Here is a 26,158-nt window from a genome sequence, read left to right on the forward strand (position 1 = left end):
TCTGCTGGTTCTGTAGATGTGTGTCTTTAGGACTGTGACTTCTTCTGACCTTTTTTTTTTTTTTAAACCTTTTTTTTTAATTGACATGTAGTCGATTTACAATGTTAGTTTCAGGTATACTGACCTACTTTCTAATGTCACATGAGGAGGATTAATTTCTTTCAGAATATTCTCTCGTCTAGTGAGCTGGAGATATCTCTCTTATTTCTGTTCATATAATATGGTTCCTGTAGCATGGAATGCAGTTTCCTCTGCTTTCCTGAATCCTTTCCTTCCTTTAAGTTTTAATATCTTCATGAAGCCGCCTTCAGTACATAGTGATTTCTTCTCCTGACTTTATAGCACTTACTGTCTTGTCTAGCTTTATCCTGAAGAAATATAATGGGAGCCACATACTTAATTTTAAATATTCTAGTAGCCACATTTAAAAAGTAAAAAGAGCCCACCTGTGTGCCTGCCCCAGCTATCATGGCAACTCCCTTGGCCCTGGTGCTGGTGGTGGCTGTGACCACGTGGACAGCCTTGTTCCCCTCCAGTCTGGCTGAGTTCATCTTGGAGCGGGCGGAGGTGGTGTCCCCACTGAGCTCTTGGAAGAGAGTGGTTGAAGGCCTCTCACTGTTGAACTTGGGAGTATTTCTATATTCTGGAGCAGTATTTCATGAATTCTTTCATGTATTCTTCAGTCCTGGCCTTTGAGAGAGACAGAAACTCAGTACAGCATTCGCATCTTTTTCTTCAGCATCCACCTGGACAAAATATGTTCTGGCATGAAAACCTCTAAGAGATTAAAGTTCTTTTTCAAAGTCATCTGCCAAGCCATCCTTCACCATATAGTAAGCTCAGTCGACAGCAGGTGGATTTTCAGGTAGAATAGCCAACCTGGAGATGAGGGTCCCATTCCAGAATTTTAAGGAGTTGGCACTGGCCTTTTGGTTTTTTGTTATGATCTCTCCAAAAGGTACCCAGTCAGTGCCTTTTAGAGCAAGTTTTTGTCCAGCCATCCTGAGATCCTTTACTGACCCTGGTAGCCTACAGTAGCAAGTGGGTTTTATGTTTATTGTGATAGGAAAGCATTATAGACTTTTAAAGCAGGAGATAGGTGATCATATTTTCGCTGTGGTGATGATCATTTTGTAATGAATAGAAATATCGAATCACCGTGTTGTGCACCTGGAACTAAGAGTGTTGTAGGTCAGTTATACTTCTTAATTTAAAAAAAACTTTTGAAAAAGTAAAAAGAAACAGGTGAAATTACTTATATTTTATTTAATCTAAAACATGAAAATATTTCAAAATGTAGTCAGTGTAAAAACATTAAATGACTAGCTACATTTCAGATGCTCAGTAGCTATGAGTGGTTAGTGACTACCATATTAAGCAGTGCAGGTCTAGTTATTTGTTTAGCATATTGTACTACCTTGATACTAAATTTTAAATAAAAGATGTGGATGGAGGGAAGGAGAGATCCTGTGCTTATTTTGATTTGATTTAGAAAATTTTCTAAATCTCCTTAGTCCTTTTGTTCTTTCCCTCTTCACTAAGTCTTTATATCTCGTTGTTCTTTCTCCTTGATTAAGCAGGACAAAGATTAAACTGCATTCTCTCTCTTTTTAGTAGTGTTTACCTTTGTTTGTTTCTGGAATTGGACTATTCTAAGTTCATTCACTCAAGTTTCCCCTTGAATTTAAAGGAGAATCCTAGGAAACAAATGTAGTTTCTATAATTAGCCATCAAAGACCTTTCCAGCATAACACTTCTATAATCTGTGATTTGTCTGAAGTTATAGTTATTCAGAATTATACAATTGATATACAGTTAAAAGAAATGTTTTCTACAGTGTGGAGATTCCTCAAAAGACTAGGAATAGACTTACCATATGACCCAGGAATCCCACTCCTGGGCTTGTATCCAGAAGGAAATCTACTTCAGGATGACACCTGCACCCCAATGTTCATAGCAGCACTATTTACAATAGCCAAAACATGGAAACAACCTAAATGTCCATCAACAGGTGACTGGATAAAGAAGAGGTGGTATATTTATACAATGGAATACTACTCAGCCATAAAAACCGACAACATAATGCCATTTGCAGCAACATGGATGATCCTAGAGAATGTCATTCTAAGTGAAGTAAGCCAGAAAGAGAAAGAAAAATACCATATGAGATCGCTCATATGTGGAATCTAAAAAACAAAAACAAACAAAAACAAAGCATAAATACAGGACAGAAATAGACTCATGGACAGAGAATACAGACTTGTGGTTACGGGGGGGGGGTAGAGGGTGGGAAGGGATAGACTGGGATTTCAAAATTGTAGAATAGATAAACAAGATTACACTGTATAACACAGGGAAATATACACAAAATGTTATGATAAATCACAGAGAAAAAAATGTGACAATGAATGTGTATATGTCCATGAATGACTGAAAAATTGTGCTGAACATGCTGAACACTGGAATTTGACACAACACTGTAAAATGATTATGAATCAATAAAAAAATGTAAAAAAAAAAGAAATGTTTTCTAGTGGGAAGAGATTAGTGCAAGGCATTTAAAGATAATTCCCACCCCACTAATTCACTAAGTCTTTGAATAATACATTGCTTACAAAGAAAATAATCAGTAATATTTTGCCAGTTAAATTAGTGAAAAGTGGGTTAGAAATAGAACATTTCCTATTTATTATAAATCAGTATAATGTAGTAGAATCCTGTTGTTTCGAGTTTATAGAAGGCATATGACTCATTCCTAGGTAAAGGGTTGCCACACATGTGAAAGGCATGTAAAATAATGTGAACAGTAATAGCAGATTGATGTAGAGTCTTTAACTCTTAAAAGTATAGTAATAGAGAGCCTGATGCTCTTTTATAAAGGGATTAAGGCATTCAGGGAGCTGCTAGTGTATTTTTTCAGAAACTCTTAATGGAATACTATTTCTTTGATTTTTGTAGGGGGGAGGTAATTATGTTTGTTTATTTTTCTGTAGAGATGCTTAGGATTGAATCGAGGACCTCATTGTATTAAGTATGCACTCTGCCACTGAGCTATACCCTTCCCTCTGTGATTTTCTTGTAATGTTACTAAAATACTCTTCCCAGAAATCAGACACATCCTGCAGGCTATATGCAAGGCAGCCACTAGGCACTGGGTGAGGCTGTATTTTGGAAAAATTGCATAAACAGTAAAGAAATCACTAAGGCATTAAAGAATAGTACATATTTTATTGATATTTGAAAGCATTCCAAAAGGACAGTGAATTTTGAGTAAGGATGTTTCTGAGCATATACTTAGTCTCTTTCTGGGACTTTGACATAAGAAGACATTTTCAAAACCTGTACCCAGCTGATGCAGTCTGGTATTTGAGAATGAGATGTACAAGAGCTCACATTTCATAAGGACAGCTTCATCTGTGATGTGTGTTACCCCAAACATTGCAGTCTCAAATGCATGCACAAAAGAAGGACCGGTTTTCAGTGGCCACTGTCACCATATGAACCTTCAAATTTCTGATGTTAAAGGTGAGACAGTTATGTGCTTAAGGATGAGCACAAAAAGAAGAAATAAGCTTTTAGCTTCCAGTGATTGAAGATTTGAAAGCTAATGACAGTTCAGTTTAGTTTGCTTTTCAACTATACCTTTTCATGCTGGTCAGACACTGGCTATCGTATCTTGTTCCTGGAGTTGGATAGCTTTCTATTGTCTTAAATTTATTCCAAAGGAGAGGGTGTCCTGGAACAGACAAATTGCAGGTGATTTATTGAACTATAAATCTTTCATTTTCTTGGAAGTTGATTAAGATTTTCAGTCTATCATTCCTCTTCTGAAAAGAAAAATTTAATGTTTTACCTTTCTGGGAGGAGTTATCAAGTAACAATCATTATTTGCTTTTTTTAACCTGGCAAAGCACAATATATAAGTACTGTTTGTTTTACATAGAACTCAACTTGCTTGCCTTGGAATATTACTATTTGCCAAGTTGATTTTTTTAAACTTTTTTTTTATTGAGCTGTAGTCATTTTACAATGCTGTGTCAAATTCCAGTGTAGAGCACAATCTTTCAGCTGTACACGAACATACATACATTCATTGTCACATTCTCTTTCTCTGTGAGCCACCACAAGATCCTGTATACACTTTCCTGTGCTACACAGTACAATCCTGCCTATCCATTCTACATTTTGAAATCCCAGTCTGTCCCCTCCCACCCCCATCCCTCTGGCAACCACAAGTTTGCATTCTATGTCTATGAGTCTGTTTCTGTTTTGTATTTATGTTTGTTTTTTTTTTAGATTCTGCATATGAGTGATCTCATATGGTATTTTTCTTTCTCTTTCTGGCTTACTTCACTTAGAATGACACTCTCCAGGAGCATCCATGTTGCTGCAAATGCATTATGTTGTTGATTTTTATGGCTGAATAGTATTCCATTGTATAAATATACCACATCTTCTTTATGCAGTCATCTGTTGTTGGACATTTAGGCTGTTTCCATGTCTTGGCTATTGTAAATAGTGCTGCTATGAACATTGGGGTACAGATGTCATTTTGAAGTAGGATTCCTTCTAGATATATGCTCAGGAGCGGGATTCCTGGGTCATATGGTACATCTCTTCCTAGTCTTTTGAGGAGTCTCCATACTGTTTTCCACAGTGGCTGCACCAAACTGCATTCCCACCAGCAGTGTAGGAGGGTTCCCTTTTCTCCACAGCCTCCCCAGCATTTGTCATTTGTGGACTTTTGAATGATGGCCATTCTGACTGGTGTGAGGTGATACCTCATCATAGTTTTGATTTGCATTTCTCTGATAATTAGTGATATTGAGCATTTTTTCATGTGCCTATTGATCATTTGTATGTCTTCCTTGGAGAATTGCTTGTTTAGGTCTTTGGCCCAATTTTGGATTGGGTTATTTGTTTTTTTCTTATTAAGTTGTATGAGCTGCTTATATGTTCTGGAGATCAAGCCTTTGTCGGTTTCATTTGCAAAAATTTTCTCCCATTCCGTAGGTTGTCATTTTGTTTTACTTACGGTTTCCTTTGCTGTGCAGAAGCTTGTAAGTTTCATTAGGTCCCATTCGTTTATTCTTGCTTTTATTTCTATTGTTTGGGTAGACTGTCCTAGGAGAACATTTTTGAGATGTATGTGAGTTAATGTTTTGCCTATATTTTCCTCTAGGAGGTTAATTGTATCTTGTCTTATGTTTAAGTCTTTGATCCATTTTGAGTTTATTTTTGTGTACGGTGTAAGGGAGTCTTCTAGCTTCATTGATTTACATGCTGCTGTCCGGTTTTCCCAACACCATTTGCTGAAGAGACTGTCTTTATTCCATTGTATATTCTTGCCTCCTTTTTCGAGGATCAGTTGACCAAAAGTTTGTGCGTTCATTTCTGGGCTCCCTATTCTGTTCCATTGGTCCATATGTCTGTTTTTGTGCCAATACCATGCTGTCTTGATGACTGTAGCTCTGTAGTATTGTCTGAAGTCTGGGAGAGTTATTCCTCCAGCCTCTTTCTTTTTCTTCAGTAATGCTTTTGCAATTCTAGGTCTTTTGTGGTTCCATATAAATCTTACTATGATTTGTTCTAGTTCTGTGAAATATGTCCTGGGTAATTTGATAGGGATTGCATTAAATCTGTGGATTTCCTTGGGCAGTATGGCCATTTTAACAGTATTGATTCTTCCAATCCAGAAGCATGGGATATCTTTCCATTTTTTAAAATCTCCTTTAATTTCCTTAATCAGTGTTTTATAGTTTTCTGTGTAAAATTCTTTCACCTCCTTGGTTAGATTTACTCCTAGGTATTTCATTACTTCGGGTGCTATTTTAAAGCGATTGTTTCTTTAGTTTCTTTTTCTGTTGATTCATCATTAGTGTAAAGAAATGCAGCTGATTTTTGAACGTTAATCTTGTAAGCTGCTACCTTGCTGTATTCTTTGTAGCTAGTAGTTTTTGTGTGGACCTTTTAGGGTTTTCTGTATATAGTATCATGTCATCTGCATATAGTGACACTTTTACTTCTTCTTTTCCAATTTGGATCCCTTTTATTTCTCTCTCTTGCCTGATTGCTGTGGCTAGGACTTCCAAGACTATGTTGAATAGGAGTGGTGGTAGTAGGCACCCTTGTCTTGTCCCAGATTTTAGTGGGAAGCTTTTGAATTTTTCACTGTTGAGTACTATGCTGGCTGTAGGTTTGTCATATATAGCTTTTATTATGTTGAAATATGTTCCCTCTATACCCACTTTGGCGAGAGTTTTTATCATAAATGGGTGTTGAATTTTATCAAAAGCTTTTTGTGCATCTATTGAGATGATCATGTGGTTTTTGTCCTTTCTCTTGTCGATGTGATGTATTACATTGATTGATTTGGGTGTGTTGAACCATCCTTGTGTCCCTGGGATGACCCCACTTGATCATGATGTATAATCTGTTTTATGTACTGTTGGATTCTATTTGCTAATACTTTGGTAAGGATTTTTGTATCTATGTTCATCAATGATATTGGTCTGTAATTCTCTTTTTTGGTGGTGTCTTTGCCTGGTTTTGGTATCAGGGTGATGGTGGCATCATAGAATGAGTTTGAGACAAGTTTATTTTATTAGAGCATAATTAACAGATGTCAAAGGGAAGCTACTTGATTTGTTTTCACAATAATTCAATAGGGAAAAAAACTTGGGTTTGAAAATGAATCACCTTTCTTTAGAGTTTTAGGTAAAATTGTAAGACCTCGTATGTTAAAATTTAGAAGAAAAAACAGTCAAGTTCTTTTTTTATCATTGAATAGATTAAACTCTCTTTTCTGTGTCCTCTATACTCCTCACAGAATGTTTGCTGCTATTTGCATGTATTTGAGCCAGGAGCAGTGGGTTGTGTAAAACAGCTTCAACATCACCATAAACTTCACAGAAATCATTTTTCTCACAACAAAGGCAGCTCTGTGCATGGCTTTATTGGCTGCCTGGAAAATGACTGCAATCTACAACTGCCAGGTCAATGTGGATGTTGATGTTAATTTTCCAAGTTGGGAAACAACGTGCTTATTGTTAGGGGATAGAAACATGTGAGAGATTAGCAATGAGCAATTTTACAAACAACTAATTGAAAGAGGCTTGGTTCAGTAAGAGGAAGGAAAATTGTGCAGTAGGTTCCCTTACTATTTTTTCTGCAACTCAGAGAAGCTGAAGGAGAGGGAAAAATAGATCTGGCAGTTATTATTTCAAGGCTATTTGGAAAAAGAGTAATGCACAAAAGGATCTTGCCTGGAGAGATGAGTCCTGCATGTGAATATTAGAGGAGCTATGTATGTAAGGTATGAAGCTGCATTGGATTAATTTATATTTTTTAGAAAATAGGCTAAATAAAATGGTGATTTATAAGGAGCATTTTAGTACCCATGGCTTGCCATAATGAACTTTAACTAAATGTAATGTTTTAAATAGGAGATATAGTCAGGAATGTAAAAAAAAAAACAAAAACAAACTGGAAGGACATTTTTTGTTACAAATATTATATTTCTTATCTTGGTCCTTAGACTAAATGAATGTCTTTTGGAGTCAAAACAAGAACAACTCCTTCAAATATTTAGATAGGCTGTGTATTACTTTTGTTTTGTAGATTATGCTGAATGCTATTTTCCTTTTTAATAAAAAGTCAACAGAATGTTCTTCTCATTTTTCTGTTTCTAAGACTTTCCTAACTTCCTGGTTTCACCTGAGAAGCATACATAATCTAGCTTACTTTCCATGTTTCTTGCTTCTCTAGTCTTTTAATTTTAATGTGTGGGTAGGTGAGCAGTATGAGATGTGGTCAGGGAAATGTGGCTTATTCCTCAGCTCTGGTTTCCTAACTCTCACCTTGCATCTGTGCTTGTTGATGGTAGCAGAATGAATGATGAAGACCATAATAATTGCCATTGTTTGTTGGATTCCTGCCATGTGCCAAGTATTTTATATTGTGTCTCACTAGTCCTTATAATAATTCTGTAAGAAAGGGCACCAATATCCCCTTTTTAAAGAAGAAAATGAGGTTTCAAGAGATTATGTAACTCTTCCCCAAATCATTTAACATACTAAGTACTAGAGTCATGGGACAGTAGCAATGAAAAAGCCCACTTGAGTTAGACTAGTGGAGGGAGACTTTTACTTAGACCTGTGGTGTCTTCTCAAAATCTGAAGAATGTGCAGAATCCAGAGGTGAGCCTGGAAAGCCTCAAAAGAGGCATGTGAGCATATCGCCAAAACTAAGGGTTCCAGAAACAGGTCTCAGATTGCCAGGAATCCCAGAGTTAGGGAAAAAGAGAAGTAGTTTTAGAGTAAGGGGGGAGCAGATCTAGGGATTACCAAGAGCCAGCATTATTGTTTAATAGCTGCAGAGTACTGGGGTGTTGGATGTGTTTAGATAGACCAGGAAAGAGGCAGAGTTCTGTTGCCCATCAGGTTGGGGACAGAGTGAATAAGAGAAAGAAATGTATTCCTGACATCTCAAGTTGAGACACACAATACATTTTTTCCTAGAAAAATAATATATGTTAGTTTAGTTAGATTTCTTGGCTAGCCTGCTAAAATAGAGTTATAAGGAACTTGAAATATAGGTTCTGTCATGAAAAAAATCGTCTTGGTGGGAAATAAAGGGAATCCAAATAAACTTTTGAATTAGGCTTCGTTGATAGGTAGAGAACTACCTGGAAATTAGAATTTTACAAAACCAAACTTTGGGGTGTTATCATGACTTACAGATATTCATTAAAAAGATAATTTACTCTTCATTTTTAAAGAGTTTAAAAAAGTAGTGATACTTTTGAAGATTAGTGGTCAGTTATTTTATAGAATCTTCTTCAATTTTGGCTTATCTTATATTTTCTCATAATTGGAATGAGGTTATGCATTTTTGGCAAGAAAACAACCAAATGCTGTTACATCCTTTTTAGTGTACCATCAGAGAGTTTATATTGTTGATACGTCTTATGACTAGTGATATTTACTTTGATCATTTGGTTAAGTTTGTGTCTGCAAAGAAGAACCATCACATCTTGGAGACTAAGTATAAGTAACTAAATGCAATATAGGTAGGTCCTGGATAGGATCCTAGAAAAAGAATGTTAGTGGAAAAATTGGTGAAATTTAAATAAAGTGTGTTGTTTAGTTAGCAATATCATACCAATGTTCATTTCGTATTTTTGATAATTATGCTATGGTGATAAAAGATACTAACATTAGGGGAAGGGAAATGATGGAGATGAGGATACCTGTACTGTTTTTGCGACTTTCTGTAAGTCTAAAATTAACTCAAAAGAAAAAGTTAAAAATAGTGATATCTAATACTTACATAATGCCTATTGTGTTCCAGACTCTGTTAATTCTTTGATTCTTCTCAGCCCAGTGAGGGGAACAATTATTACTACCAGTTGACAAATGAGGAAATTGGATACAGAGAAGTAAGAAAAATGTCCAATGTCACATAGTTATTAAGTGATCACATAGCTAGAAAGTGGCTGAGTTGGGGTTTGAAGTGAGGCATTCTGGGTCCAGAAATCCATTACATCATACTGACTTTCAGTGTGATCTATGTATATACACATGGTTTTAAAATAATTCTGACATACAAAAGACAGGTCTGTCCTCCCCTGAGACAATCTCTGTTACTAAGTTTTTTGGTTTTTGTTTGTTTGTCTTAAACCTTCAGAGAAGAATTTACTCTTAAACATTGATAGCAGCCCATTTTGGTTTTTATCAATAATAATCAAAGCTGTGCTGTCACAATGTTTTGTTCTCTCTTCAAAAGCTTCTCATGGTATTCTGACTATTGTAGATAGAAGCTATCTTGGAAACTTAGGGAATCCCTTCTAGATGGTTGGACAGGAAGCCTTTATGAGTAAGGTTCTAATTTCTCATAACTATAAGTTGCATTCTGTGCAATAAGATTAAGTAGAGCCAAACTTCATTTAGAATTTAACCAAGAACTTCTGCTTTCCCTCTCATGAATGGCTTAATTAGCATAAATGTATTTTTCATCTTAGTATTAAGATTATTTGCTCATACTAGGAAAAAACCACTTGCTAGCTACTGTAACAATGGCTTTGTTTGTATTCTTTAGAAATATAGATTATCATGGAGTGGAGTACTGCAGATGGAACCTTTGAGGGTCTGAATGCATTACTTGAGTCTGGTTACCAGATAATGTGGAGACTGAGCCTAAGCTTCCTATAACTGCTATAGGTAGAGGGTTCCACAAGGTACATATTGCTCTGAAGGAAGAGTTTATCTTTGAGTGAAATAGAGAGTTGATAAGGTACATATATTAAGTTACTGACGTACTAAGCTTCATAATTCTAGAAATCAATCATTGCTGATTCTTATGTTTAAAGAAATTCATGTCTGTCTTTAATCTTGGGCAAAAAGAAAAGAAACTAGTTGTTTAAAAGGTGAGAAAAAGAGCAGGAATTTCCTACCTATTTATGTACATACACACGCAGACATAGCAAGCATACCGTGTTTGCTGCAGAAACAACTATGTTTGTCTTTCTTTCCATAGCTAAGGCATTTTTTCCTGTGTTTTGAATTAAAATGTGTAAGCAGCAGCAATAGTGACTTCTTTCCTGTTACCTTTGGATTCATGGTTCAGGGGAAGAATCTAATAGTAGATACTTGCTTTGGAAAGTCCAAAGGCCAAAGTTCTATTAATTTTCTTACTGTCACCTCTTCCCTTTCTCTTGCTTTTATTTCAGAATTTATTCACATCCTTATCTTTCTGCATCCTTAGTTTAATTGATTATAATATGGAATTGAATTTAAAATATCTATAAACTTTATTTTTAAAAGGTTATTTCTTGGTTTTAAATTTAAAAGATTGTGAGATGACCCTTTCTTGTTTCTCTAAAAACTTGAATTAAGTGGCTTATTGTTTGTATTCTTTATTGATTTTACCCTTGTAGGGAAAGATATAAATGTCTTTTACTTGCCATTCAGTACTATCATTACATATTCAGGCCATTCCAAATTGTGTGAATAACTAAACTACCAAGTGGCTTTGATAGTTTAGAGGATTGAATTAGTGTAAAGTTCAACAGCATTAAGAGCAAGGGAATTTATACAGTCTACTTGTTTATTCTCTGAAGTAAATATGTGCTGGAGAACTACCACATGTGTATTTGCGTGACAAAGAGACATGAGGGACACAGAATAAACTATTTGCTAAATATAAGTTAAATGTATATCACTAACACCTACAAAATTAGCAAAAGGATTGTTGATGGGGTGATATTCAAGAAATCTGTGAGTTATTGGTCAGGAAATCAGAACCATACTTTCCTATTTTATTTTATTTTTTTAACATTTTTTTATAGATTTATAATCATTTTACAATGTTGTGTCAAATTCCAGTGTTCAGCACAACTTTTCAGTCATTCATGGACATATACACACTCATTGTCACATTTTTTTCTCTGTGATTTATCATAACACTTTGTGTATATTTCCCTGTGCTATACAGTGTAATCTTGTTTATCTATTCTACAATTTTGAAATCCCAGTCTATCCCTTCCCACCCTCTACCCCCCTGGTAACCACAAGTCTGTATTCTCTGTCCATGAGTCTTTAGATTCCACATATGAGCGATCTCATATGGTATTTTTCTTTCTCTTTCTGGCTTACTTCACTTAGAATGACATTCTCTAGGAGCATCCATGTTGCTGCAAATGGCATTATGTTGTCGGTTTTTATGGCTGAGTAGTATTCCATTGTATAAATATACCACATCTTCTTTATGCAGTCACCTATTGATGGACATTTAGGCTGTTTCCATGTTTTGGCTATTGTAAATAGTGCTGCTATGAACATTGGAGTGCAGGTGTCATCCTGAAGTAGATTTCCTTCTGGATACAAGCCCAGGAGTGGGATTCCTGGGTCATATGGTAAGTCTATTCCTAGTCTTTTGAGGAATCTCCACACTGTTTTCCATAGTGGCTGCACCAAACTGCATTCCCACCAGCAGTGTAGGAGGGTTCCCCTTTCTCCACAGCCTCTCCAGCATTTGTCATTTTTGGATTTTTGAATGATGGCCATTCTGACTGTTGTGAGGTGATACCTCATTGTAGTTTTGATTTGCATTTCTCTGATAATTAGTGATATTGAGCATTTTTTCATGTGCTTTTTGATCATTTGTATGTCTTCCTTGGAGAACTGCTTGTTTAGGTCTTCTGCCCATTTTTGGATTGGGTTGTTTATTTTTTTCTTATTGAGTCGTATGAGCTGCTTATATATTTTGGAGATCAAGCCTTTGTCGGTTTCATTTGCAAAAATTTTCTCCCATTCCGTAGGTTTTCTTCTTGTTTTATTTCTGGCTTCCTTTGCTGTGCAGAAGCTTGTAAGTTTCATTAGGTCCCATTTGTTTATTCTTGCTTTTATTTCTTCTAGGAGAAAATTTTTGAGATGTATGTCAGATAATGTTTTGCCTATGTTTTCCTCTAGGAGGTTTATTGTATCTTGTCTTATGTTTAAGTCTTTGATCCATTTTGAGTTGATTTTTGTATATGGTGTAAGGGTGTGTTCTAGCTTCATTGTTTTACATGCTGCTGTCCAGTTTTCCCAACACCATTTGCTGAAGAGACTGTCTTTATTCCATTGTATATTCTTGCCTCCTTTGTCGAAGATTAGTTGACCAAAGGTTTGTGGGTTCATTTCTGGGCTCTCTGTTCTGTTCCATTGGTCCATATGTCTGTTTTGGTACCAATACCATGCTGTCTTGATGACTGTAGCTCTATAGTATTGTCTGAAGTCTGGGAGAGTTATTCCTCCAGCCTCTTTCTTTCTCTTCAGTAATGCTTTAGCAATTCTAGGTCTTTGATGGTTCCATATAAATTTTATTATGATTTGTTCTAGTTCTGTGAAATATGTCCTGGGTAATTGGATAGGGATTGCATTAAATCTGTAGATTGCCTTGGGCAGTGTGACCATTTTAACAATATTGATTCTTCCAATCCAAGAGCATGGAACATCTTTCCATTTTTTAAAGTCTTCTTTAATTTCCTTCATCAGTGTTTTATAGTTTTCTGTGTATAATTCTTTCACCTCCTTGGTTAGATTTATTCCCAGATATTTTATTACTTTGGGTGCTATTTTAAAGGGGATTGTTTCTTTACTTTCTTTTTCTGTTGATTTATCGTTAGTGTAAAGAAATGCAACTGATTTTTGAACATTAATTTTGTAACCTGCTACCTTGCTGAATTCTTCAATCAGCTCTAGTAGCTTTTGTGTGGACCTTTTAGGGTTTTCTATATATAGTAACATGTCGTCAGCATATAATGACACTTTTACCTCTTCTTTTCCAATTTGGATCCCTTTTATTTCTTTCTCTTGCCTGATTGCTGTGGCTAGGACTTCCAGGACTATGTTGAATAGGAGTGGTGATAGTGGGCATCCTTGTCTTGTCCCATACTTTCCTATTTTAAATGATGAGGATGATTGTTAAACTTGAGAGGTTCTTCCTGGCAAGGAACCTTGTCTGATTTTTCTTTGATCTTCTGTTTGCCTTGCATATAGGAGATATGCATGATATGCATGATGATTTAATGTTTGTATATATTGCGAAATGATCACCACAGTAAGTGTAGTTACCATCCGTCACCATATGTACAGGGTTTTTTTTCCTTGTAATGAGAATTTTTAAGATCTGCTCTCTTAGCAACTTTCAGCTATGCAATACAGTGTTATTATTAACTCTAGTCATCATGCTATACAGTAGATCCTGTGACTTATTTATTTTGTAACTGGAAGTTTGTATCTTTCGACTCCCTTCACCCATTTTGCTCACTCCCCAACCCCCACCCTGGCAACCAATCTGTTCTCTGTATCTATGAGCTTGTTTTTTTAGATTCCATATATAAGTGAGATCAAGTGTCAATAAGTATATTTATGTATCTTGGCTTACAAAATCTATTTGACTTTCAAGGTACCTAAAATTCAAGCCTACAAGTACTAGAGAACTTAAGTATTATATAATAATATTGTCTTTGAGAGTTGTTATAAAGTGTTGCCACAACTTCCCTCTATCTTTAATTCCTCTTACTGGCCTGCACCTATCTTAGGGCAAGGAAGAGTAAATTGGGACAGCTTCAATCTCAGGAAAACCTAATATTTGCAGTGGATAAAGAAGGAGTGGCATGAAGAAGTGAGAAACCTCAGAATCCTGTACTGTGCTTCTAGATTGGAAAAGGGAGTCTCTCTGGTTAGTGAACCAGTTTACTCATGCTGAGATAATATGAAAGGATATACCATAATAATCAATTATGCTGATTAGGTGCATTAGGATTAAACGATGTAGGAATCCTGAATTAGAATCAAATATCCAATTCCAAATTTTATTAGCATTGTCATATATTCTACTTAAGGCTTTCAGTAATACACAAAACGTCTTCATTCATTCTAATCCTACATAAGTGTAGAAAGGAAGCCTCTTAAATAAAAAATTTTGATTAACCGTCTATTTCAGAGACTGGTATTGACAGTGTGAAACAACTAGAATGTCATGTCTAAATGTAAACAAACAAAAAAAACCCCCAGCAGCTGTGTTGAGACAGTGCATCAGTTTGAAAGGTGATGTTATTCTTTGGGAACATGGAGTGAGGAGCAGGGTTTGGGACAGGGACTGCAGCAATCTTTTCAGCCTGTCTTGATATATGTTTGGATAGGATTTCTCTTTATTTTAAAGTATTATAAGTTTATCAGTCATAAACCAAATTCAGATGTTAAGATTGCTTTGAAAATACCACTGCTGCCCCAACAAATGAAATCTATTTCAAAAACAAATGATTTTTGAATCATCCACCATTGGATTGATTATCTGTGGAATATGTTTCTCTTCATTCAAAAGACAATTTAGAATTGGCTACAGGGTACTCATGTCTCTGTCATGTAAAATCACTGAATAAAAGAAGAGGAAAGACACTGTGTCCCATCTTCCTGCATTCTTGTCACTTCTCCTCTCCTTCCTTTATTTCTCCCTCCTTTTATCTCTTTGGGGCTGAACTTCTGATTTTACCTGGGCAAGAGAGGATGACTGAATATGTCAACTTGACAGTCAAAGAGTTATTTTCTAGGTCTCTCTTCCAATTGTTTCCCAGTTAAGCAGTCTTTCCTTTGAATACAAAGAGTATAGGATACTATTCTGAGATACTGATTCATAATGGTTTTAGAAGGGATGGTGGGAGTGGGTGGCAACTTATTTTCTGGTTGCAGAGCCAGATCAATCAACAGCCTAATTGAATTTAGTGAAGACTTCTCTTAGAATGGATTATGACTTAAAGACTTGGAGAAGCTCCAGAAGTATGGCATTAAAATAGCCAGAAGTTTGGTGAAAAACTAAAGTAATAGAGATAATTTAATTTTAAAAGGAAAACTGAGTCAAATAATAGTCACCAGGCAAATGAGTGTATGAAAGGAGTACTGGCCTATGCATTGGGAACTATAGTTTTAATCTAGATTCTACTAGTTAACCAGGGTATTACCTGAATCCTGATAATTTGGGAAATAATGGGGCATTGGATGATTTGTAAGATTTCTTTAAACTCTGATAGTATATGAATTGGTTTCTATCAGCAACATTTCATACTTTTGAACCTCTTCTTGAAATTCTTTCCCTTTGTTTCTGTGATATTGTACTCATACTTTTCCTCCTGCTTCTCTTGCTGTTCCATCTTTACAGACTCATCTTCCCCTTTTAAATATTGTGTTTATCTTCAAGATTTTAACCTAGATAGTCTTTTATCACTTTCTTTCCTGAATTGCTAGCTTAGACAGTCTAGTCAATGATCATGCTTCAGTAATTTTATATATATATAATTGTATATATGTGTGTGTGTGTGTGTGTGTGTGTGTGTGTGTGTGTGTGTGTATGTATATATATACACCCATGGTTCCCAAGTTATATGTCTAATCTAGACCTCTTCTCTGAGTTCTGGACCTGTATATAAACTGACTACTCAAATCCCCATTTGAGTAGTTAAGAGGCATCTCAAACTCAACATACCCAAAACCAAACTCATAAAATCTTACCCTATATAGTGTAGCTAATCTGAGTGTATGGTACCGTCACCCACCAGTTACATCCAGTTGTGCAAGCCGGAAACATGAGAATCTGCAGTAGTCTCTTAAGTGATCACATTGCATCTGTTCTGTTTTCCCTCTAACCTAGTCTCTGCAGTGGAGCCGGAGGGATTTTTTAAAAAGGCGTACCCAATCTTGTGTGTCTGTGATACCCTTAAAATACTCCAACAATCTTTAAAATTAAGACCAAATTCATTATTATGGCCCTGCCTGCCTCCCCAGCTTCACCTTCTATCATTCTGCCCCTTGTTATCTCAGCACCAGCCTACTAACCTTTTTTCAGTTCCTCAGATATATCATAGTTCTCCCACACAACCCACAGGGCCTTTGCTTTGCTTTGCTCTTCCTTGTGCCCAGAATATTTCCCATCCCCTTCCTCATTGCATATATTACTCATCCTTCTGCTTTGAGCTCAGTAGTAACTTTCTTTTAGAATCGTCTTCCCTGACCCCCTCTGATATAGATCAGGTTCCTTTATTAAATACTCTTTTAGAAATGTTTGTTTCTTTCATAGCACTTAACTCAATTTATTATTATATAATCCTTTATGATTATTTAATTAGTACTGCCTCTCCCACTAGACTCTAAATATTATAAGGGCAAGGACAGTGTCTGGGTTTTACTCACTCTTGTATATAAGATTCTTGTATAGTGCCTATCACATGATAAGTAGTTAAGAATTATTTGTGGAGAGAATAATTTAAGCTGTGCAACGCAACTTTTATTTTTCAGTTTTCAACAAGATCAGGGCAGAAGCTAAAAGTGGAGCAGTAGATTGATTCTTCCCTGTCCCAATCTTCAACCTCTCCCTTTCTGTGAGCTTTTTTCCATTTAGTGTATTATCCTGTTGAAGCCATTCCTAGCTTTGGACTAGTAAAAATAAGACAAAGGCAAAACAAAAAACCTTCATCATCTTCATATTCTCACCTGGTTGCTGTCTTATTTATTTCCTTTCCATTACAGCTATTTAAAAAGTAGAGGTAGCATAGTGTTTGAAAACATGGGCTCAAGCTACAAGACCAGGATTCAAGTTTCAGCTCTGCCACTTGTAGATACATGATTTTGCTTCAGCTTTTCAAATGATAAAATGAGAGAAATACTAGTTCTTTATAGGCTTGCTTCGAGGATCAAATGACAATACATGTGAAGTGTTTAGCACTGTGCCTGGCACATAGTGCTCCATAAATGTTAGCAGCGATCATTGTTGTCATCATTATCATCATCATAGTTACAAGCTGAGTTGCATCCCTCATAATTCATAGCTTGAAGCCCTAAACCCCATTGTGACAGTATTCGGAGATAGGGCCTTTAAGAAGATTAAGGTTAAATGAGGTTATAAGAGTGGGTGCCCTAATCCAGTAGGAACAGTGCCCTTAAAAGAAGACGAAGAGACACCAGAAGCATGAGCACAGAGAAAAAGGCACAGTGAGGACACAGAGAAAAGGTGGCCATATGCAAGCTAAGGATAGAGGCCTTGGGAGAAAAAAACCTATTGGCACCTTGATCTTTCGAGCGTTCAGGACTGTGAGAAAATAAATCTCTGTTGTTTAAGCCACCCAATCTGTACTGTTTGTTATGGCAGCACTAGTAAACTACCACTACCACCACCTTCATCATCATCCCGTCCTTTCTCTCATTTTCTTCTTAACCTACTGATGTCAGATCTTTTCTAGTATAGAGCTATCATAAATTACTGGTTATCCTTACATAATCAAGTTCAAAAGACTCTTGGTTTCTTATATAGCTTGACTTCTCTGTGATCCTTGACAGTCAACTGTTTTCCCCCTTGTAAAAATCTTTTTTTAATGGAAGTATAGTTGACTTAACAATATTGTGTTAGTTTCAGGTGTATAGCAAAATTATTCAGTTAAATATATTTTTTCAAATTATCTTCCATTATGGATTATTACAAGGTATTGAATATTGTTCAGTGTTATACAACAGACCCTTGTTGATTATCTGTTTTATATATAGTAGTGTGTATCTGTTAATCCCAAACTCTAATTTATCCTTCCCCCCTCCCTTTTCCCTTTGGTAACCATAAGTTTTATATGCCTGTGAGTCTATTTCTGTTTTGTAAATAGATTTATTTGTATTATTTTTTAGATCCCACATATAAGTGATATCATATAAAAGTTATCTTTCTCTGACTGAATGACTTCACTTAGTATGATATTCTCTAGGGCATCCATGTTGCTGCAGATGGCAATATTTCTTTTTTTTTTATGACAGTATTGTTCCATTGTATTATATATACCACATCATCTTTATCCATTCAACTGTCATGGATATTTAGGTTGCTTCCATGTCTTGGCTATTGTAAATAGTGTTGCTACAAACACTGGGGTATGTGCATCTTTTTGAATTAGAGTTTTTGTTTTTTCCAGATATATGCCCAGGAGTGGGATTGCTGAATCATATGGTAGCTCTAAAAAATCTTTCTTCTTGAAACTTTTGCTTAATCTCCTTCTTAATTTCCATCTTGAATTAATCTCCAGCGCCTGCATCTGCATAAATGCATCTCCAGCTGTACCTAAATACCAGTGTTTTCCGGGCACTGTCCTCTGCATTCAGGTCTCCTACACCATTTGGGTAATATGATAGGCAGAATAATGCATACCTCCCTCCCCCCACCCCTGGGTGTCCATGCTCTAATCCTTTAAACCTGTGGATATGTTACATTATATGGCAAAAGGAACCTTGCAAATAGGATTAAGGCTATGGACCTTATGATATATACATACATTAAGTGGAACCCAGTGTAATCACATGGGCACTTAAGAGTAAAAGAGGAGGACAGGTCAGTCAGAGACATACAACAAAAGAAGAGGAAGAGGGGGACTCCAGTATGATAGAGACTCCATCTGCTGCTGTTGGCTTTGAAGATGGAGGAAGGGGGCCAAGGAATGTAGTTTCCTCTACAAACTGGGAATAGCTTTCAGCTGACAGCCAACAAGGAAACAGGGAATCTCAGTCCTGCATCTTCAAGGAACCAAAATCTGCCAACAACCTGAATGAGAAAAGAAATGGATTCTCCCCTAGAGACTCTAGAAAGGAATTAGCCCTGCCAACACATTGATTTTAGCCTGTGGAGACCTATGTTGAACTTCTGACCCAAGAACTCTAAGATAATACATTTGTGTTGTTTTAAGTCTATGATAATTTGCTACAGCAACAATAGAAAACTAATGTACTTAATGGACTCTTGAATTTGAATCGCTGTCTCAGATTTCCTTCTGAACCATAAATTCAGTTGCTTCCTGGATATGACTTCTGTGATAACCTGTAGGGACCTGAAATGAAGCTTCTGCAGCTCTTTCTTATGTTGATTGATCTTGCTCCTATCCATTCAGATGCCTTAGTCAGAAATCTGGGAATTGGCTTAAACTCTTTAGTTTCTCTTACACTAATCCTTTATACATCACTGCCCCACGTAATTTGTTACCAAACCTTTTTGATTCTAAATTTGTTACACTGATTTAGGTCAGGCTCTTGCCACTTCTGACTTGAATTTCTCTAATTTATCAACGTATTTCCTTGCCTCTAGTTAAAACTTCTTGCTAAATCATAATCTTGTTCTTAGAAGGAACAGGACCTTTCTGAAATTGGATCATGTTTCTCCCCCACTTCATGGCTTTGCATAGCCATTTCAGAAAAGTCTCAACTTCTAAACATTACACATGAAAATTTTTTTATGATCTTGGCCCCTGTTTTCCTCCCCAAGCTTGAAACTCCCTACTCTTTTAACACATATTATGTTATCCTCCTATACTGTGTATTTTGCATGTCCTTGCACACATATGCTATGCTTTTATGCCATCACTACCTTTTGCATACATTTAAATCTGTCTGGAATGCTGTCCTCTTTCTTTTCCTGACAAGCTCCTATTTCCCCTCCAGTCTTCAACTAAATTGTCACTTCCTTTCAGCACCTCTCACATCCCATGCTGAAGTAATTGCCTTTCTTTGTGGACCCGTAGCACCTCAGGTATATTTTGGACAACAGCACTTACCTCACATACAGTAATTTTTGTTTATATGATAACCTCTCCCTGTAAACTGTAAATTCATTGAGTGCAGGATTCTTAAAATTTTTTTCTGTGTGTCTTAAGCATCTTTTACAGTGTCTAATACTTAGGGGCTTAGTAAACATTGGTTTAAAGAGTGAATGAAAAGAATGCTAAAGAATAAGGATTGTGTGCCACAGAAGTGGGTTTTCGCATTAATTTTTAGAGTGTCTTTCCTTGGAAATTCTAAGGACAATATTAGCAATGTTTTGACATTAGTTTAATGGTAACCTTTTGTCAGTTTTATATAAAAGCTGAGAAGAAAACATTTGAATTTGGTACTTGATAGGAATAGGCAGGAACTCCCTGAAAAATTACTTCAGAAGAGAAAGTTGTTATGGATGATGAGACACATGTAAGAAGGCTACCAGACCTATTTATGTAATCATTAACTCCTCTCATCACCATAAGGGACTACCCCTTTTAGTTTTGCTTCCCCCTTTAAAAAAAGAAAAGAAAAGATTTCTTGTTCCAGAGGGAGTAAGCTTAAATTAAAAAGCATTAGGTTATCTTCAGTTTTCTTTTAGGTTTGAATGATGTTCCAACAGTGGTTGCTTCATGGGGGTTTCCAGCTTTGAGAAAAAAAGTTTATAACTAAACTTTTGATTACAACATTAGCCATGCCCACGGACAGAATTTTCCTCTGTTTTTCATGTTATATAGAATGCTCACCCTTTAATAGTGTTCTGTGCATTAAAAAAATGTACAGGGTTGGAAGTAAAATTATTCTTCCTTTTTTCCCTTCTTATTTAGGAATATATAACTTTGACAGAGTTTTCCAATCAGTAAATCAGATCCTGTTTACCCTTGCTTTGGGTCCTCAATCTACAAGGTCTCATGCAATTTTGGACATCTTACAGATGATAAATGAATGAAAATAGCTTATTTTCCATCTGACTTAAAAGCTTTTTTCTTTCTAAATCTATTAATTTTGTATTGTATGGAGAAAAATGCAGATGAAAATACAGCTTTTTCTTTAGCTGCTTTAAAAAATTTTTAATTAGAAGTCTTAATAAAAAATTACATGGCTGTTGCATAGATGATAATGATAAATTATATTAGCCATGATATAAGAAAGGAGATACAAAAAGCTGTTTTCTTACTACTTGAGAAGAAACACCCTTGGATGGAATGAGGTAATGAACTAGAGAAGTGTGGAGAATAAATGAATGAAAAAATGATGGACTGAATGCAAATTCATACTGCTGGCATCTCTTTATCTATGGGCTTGGCATCATGGGAGTTGGGTTAGCCTGCTCTCTGAGGTCGTGTTTAATAGTCCTGTTCACTGCCAAGATTTTAACTGTAACCCCTTTCTTACCACATTATCCTTTGTGGCATGGTAGAGTGTGCATCAGCATGATAGGGGTACAATTGTAGTATCAAATGGCTTTCTAGAAATTTCCGCCAAAAGAGGTAGTCATTTCAAATGTCAATTCCATCTTGCAATTTTAATCATTGTCATTATCATAGAGAAGTTAAAAAGGTATATGAGAACTTACATGACATGGACCCTTTACCTCTCTGAGCTCATCTTCTACTATGCTTTTCATCCACTTGGTCTCAGCCAGCCCAATTATCTCTGAGCTGTCCTGCTTTTCCTCAGACAGCAGGAAGACTCTGTTCTAGCTCAGTGTTGTCCAAAAGAAATACAAAGCAAGCCATACATATAATTTACAAATTTCTAGCAGCCACATTAAGATAAAAAGAAGCAAGTGAAATTAATTTTACTAATGTATCTTATTTAACCTACGGTATCTAAATAAGATGTCTTAACTTTTTCTACTACTGTGTGTTGGAAATTTGTATTTTACACTAACAGTACATTTTATTTGGACACTGAATTTTCATCACAGGTAATTGATCAGTATTTAGATTTTATAAAGTTTGTAGTTGAAGCATAGAATCACATATCCAAGTTACTCTTTTTTTTAAAATTTCAGGTTATATCATTTATTATGACTACATATATGGATCCACAGTGCAGATTCAGATCCAGGAGAAAAAAAAAGTGATAGGAAAACTGAGAGCAGGCAAATCAATGCTTAAAAATAAAATCAGTGATTTGCTTAAACGTGGACCTTTTGATTCTATAAAGGGAATTATTAGGTTTCAGGAATGAGTTGCACAATATCAGCACATTCACTGAGTGGCTAATAAGTGCAGAACCTTTACTTTCAAAGAGTTTGCCATCTAACTGGGTTAAGAAGGCATGGATTTTGGAAAGAATTGATAAGAAAATAACTGTCAAATAAGGTCAGAAGGTTGTAGGAATAAGGACATTTCTTAGTGAAAACCAGTGCTGTGAGGCTTTTTAAAAAATTATTTTTCTAAACATACTTAAATTTTTTCAAATAATTCAAATATCAGCTTTTAAATTTAAATTAAATAAATTGAAACACAATAAAAAATTCAGTTTCATAGTTACAAAGTTACATTTCAAGTACTCAGTAGGCATAGATATTATTGCACAGTGTAGTTCTAACTATTCTCTCTGTAAAGAATGCTTTCCTGCAGATAACCACTTGATTGACTCCCTTACTTCATTCAAGTTTTTTTCCTCAAATCTCACCCTCTCAATGAGGCATACCAGACATTCTATTTAATACTACAACCTGCTCATAACTCCCTGCACTCCCTACTTGTAATCCACTGTACTTCACTCTTCATCTCTCTTCACTGCATAATTGGTGATTGATTATTTTCATTGTCAGTTACCTCCTTCCCTTTCCTCCCAGCTTGCTGGATGGAAACTTCCTGAAGGCAGAGATCTTTGTTCTGTTCACTGATAAATCCCAACACCTAATGTAGTACTTGGCCTATAACAGGTACTCCATAAACATTTAGATTAAATTTATTGAATGAATGAATCATTATAAAAACTAGTTGAGATGATTAATAAAATATATACTGGATTATAGATATAATTCAGAGTTAAAAAGCATCATTGACCAAATTCTTCTTAAATGTATCTTGAATGCTTTCTCTGTACCTTGTATTGTTTTAATCTAGGAATAGTGGGGAGAAAAATGAGTACAAAAGAGACTTATAGTTTAGTTAGGAAGGCAGGAGTCACAAAAAGAGAACATGTGAAAAATGCTGCATTCTGTTGCAAACATTAGAGAGTTGACTTAAAATATGGTGCCTCTGGTGGTGATGCATATATTCATTTGAGAATTTCTCAATATATATTTAAGTAGTTACATGTTTATCATTATCTATTTGACAAGACTTGAGGTACACAACAAATAGGAAACTTAAAAGTATTATAAAACCTACACCTGAAAACTAGTATAGAACAATGACAAAGAGAGAATAATTTTAATTCTAAAAATTGAATTTAGCAAAGATAATCTTCTAATGAAATATTATTGAAACAAGGAGACATGGACATACAAAAGAATGAATCTAGTCACAGACCTTACTTAGACCCTTCACAAAAATTAACTCAGAATGTATGACAGGCCTGCATGTAAAATGCAAAACTATAAAACTAGAAGATAACATAAGAAAAAAAGCCTAGATAGCCTTGACTATGGTAATGATTTTTTAAGTATAACACTAAAGGCATGATCCATGAAAGAAATAATTTTTGGACTTTATTAAAAACTTCTGCTCTGAGAAGGATAATGTTAAGAAAATAAGACAAGCCACATATTTGCAAAGACAGATCTGAAAAAGGACTGTTTTCTAAAATATACAAAGAACTCTTAAAACTCAACAATAATAAAACAAAAAACCTGATTAAAAATGGTCCAAAGACCTTAACAGACATCTCATCAAAGAAAATATACAGATGGCAAATAAAGCATATGAAAAGATGCTCCACATCATATATCATCAGGGAAATGAACATTAACACAACTAAGAAATATCAGTATACATCTGTTAGAACAGCCAAGTCTGGAACACTGATGACAACAAATGCTGGTGCAAAAATGTGGAGCAACAGAAACTCTATTCATTGCTGGTGGGAGTGCAAAATTATACAACCACTTTGGAAGACAGTGTGGAGGTTTCTTACAAGGCTAAATATACTTTTACCATGTGGTTCATCAGTTACACTCCTTGGTATTTAGTCAAAGGAGTTGAAAACTCAGGTCCACACAAAAACCTGTGCGTGGATATTTATAACAGCTTTAATAATAACTGCCAGAACTTGGAAGCAACCAAGATGTCTGTCAGAGGCGAATGGATAAATAAACTCGGGTACATCCAGATAATGGAGTATTCAGCACTAAAAATAAATGAGCTATCAAACCATGAAAAGACATGGGGGAAGCTTAAATACATATTACTGAGTAAAAGAAGCCAATCTGGAAAAAAAAAAAGGCTATATACTGTATGATTCTAACTCTGACATTCTGGAAAAGGCAAAACTATGGAGACAGTAAAAAGATCAGTGGGCTGAGGCAAGGGAAAATGATGAATAGGTGGAGAACAGAAGTTTCTTAGGGCAGTGAAACTACTCAGTGTGATATGATGATGGATACGTGTCATTATACATTTGTCCAAACACACAGTGTACAATACTAAGAGTGAACTCTAATGTCTGTTGTGGACTTTGGACAGTTGTGATGTGTTAGTGTATGATCATCAGTTGTAACAAATGTACCACTCTGGTGGGGGATTTTGACAATGGAGGAGTCTCTGCATATGAGGGCAGGCATTATAAGGAAAATCTCTGTATCTTCTTCCCAGTTTTGTTGTGAGCCTAAAATTGCTCTCTCTCAAAAAGATCTTTTAAAAAGTTGAATTTACACAAATCTTTTAGAGATCAATTTATTATACAAAATTGGAAGGGAAATTATTTTGAACCTAGAATTATATACCAGCCACACTGTTAATCATATTCATGTTTCAAAAATGTAAGCACTAAAAACTTGAATTTTCCATGTTTCCTTTCTGAGAAAATCATTTCAGAATGTATTGCCACAAAACAAAGATAATTTTGAAGAAAGAAGCTGTGTAATACAAAAAATGGAAAAAGTACCCAGGGATACATTTAAAAGATTTTCTAGTGTGGTAGCTGTTGGCTTAGAAAGCAGTTGGTCCAGGTTAAAACTGGGCTTCAAGAACGAGCACAAAATGGATTTCAAGCAATAAAATTGGAAATAGAAATACATTAGAGGGGGGTGAGTAGGGACAGACTGGGAATTCGAGATTTATAGATATGGACAGATGTATATAGAATAGATAAATAAGTTTATACTGTGTATAGCACAGGGAAATATAATCAAGATCTTGTAGTAGCTCATGGTGAAAAAGAATATGAAAACAAATACATGTATATTCATGTATGACTGAAAAATCATGCTGTACACCAGAAATTGACACAACATTGTAAACTGACTATAACTCAATAATAATAAAAAAAGAAATACGTTAGAGATATGATGGAGATGTTATTTCTTCTAACAACAACAACAAAGTCACTTAGAAACTAAGGAAAAATAAAAAATTCTGACGAACCAAATATGAAACAGACCAAAATGGGGCATGATTTCAAGTGATTAGTGGCGTATATTCCACTAGAAAGGATTTTTCATTTGATCTTAACACTAGAATGCTTTGCTTTGAGTGTGATAGTGATCATGACATTGGAACAGCACAGCAGAGATGGAAATACAACCCTAGGCGTTTCATGGCTTTACCCTAAGGAATATTTACAAGGTTGCAGTGTTGTAAACAATGTTTTTGGGTTTTGTTTTTCTTGAAGTATAGTTGATTTATAATTAGTTTCAAGTGTACAACATAATGATTTAATATTTTTATAGATTATACTGCATTTAATGTTATTATAAAATAATAGCTATACTTCCTTGTGCTGTACAATATGTCCTTGTTGCTGTCTATTTTATACACAGTAGTTTGTATCTCTTAATTTCATACTCCTATCTTGCCTCTCCCCACTGGTAACCACTAGTTTGTTCTTTATATCTGTGAATCTGCTTCTGTTTGTTATATACATTTGTTTTACTTTTTTAG

General features: G+C 35.4%; 1 protein-coding gene across 12 annotated transcripts in view; it reads left to right on the forward strand.

Moving 5' to 3' along the window:
- Positions 1–26,158, forward strand: part of ART3 (ADP-ribosyltransferase 3 (inactive)) — a 126,431-nt gene that overhangs the window by 48,959 nt on the left and 51,314 nt on the right. The window contains exon 1 of one of the 12 annotated variants that reach the window (XM_015251065.3): positions 7,297–7,315. The exons of the other annotated variants lie outside the window; for them this stretch is intronic. The gene's annotated coding sequence lies outside the window, so the exon portion shown is untranslated. Of the gene's footprint in view, positions 1–7,296; positions 7,316–26,158 lie in introns of those variants that run through there. 12 annotated transcript variants of the gene reach the window in all.

This window comes from Vicugna pacos, chromosome 2 (genome assembly GCF_048564905.1).
Source record: "Vicugna pacos chromosome 2, VicPac4, whole genome shotgun sequence".
Classification (NCBI taxonomy): Eukaryota; Metazoa; Chordata; class Mammalia; order Artiodactyla; family Camelidae; genus Vicugna; species Vicugna pacos.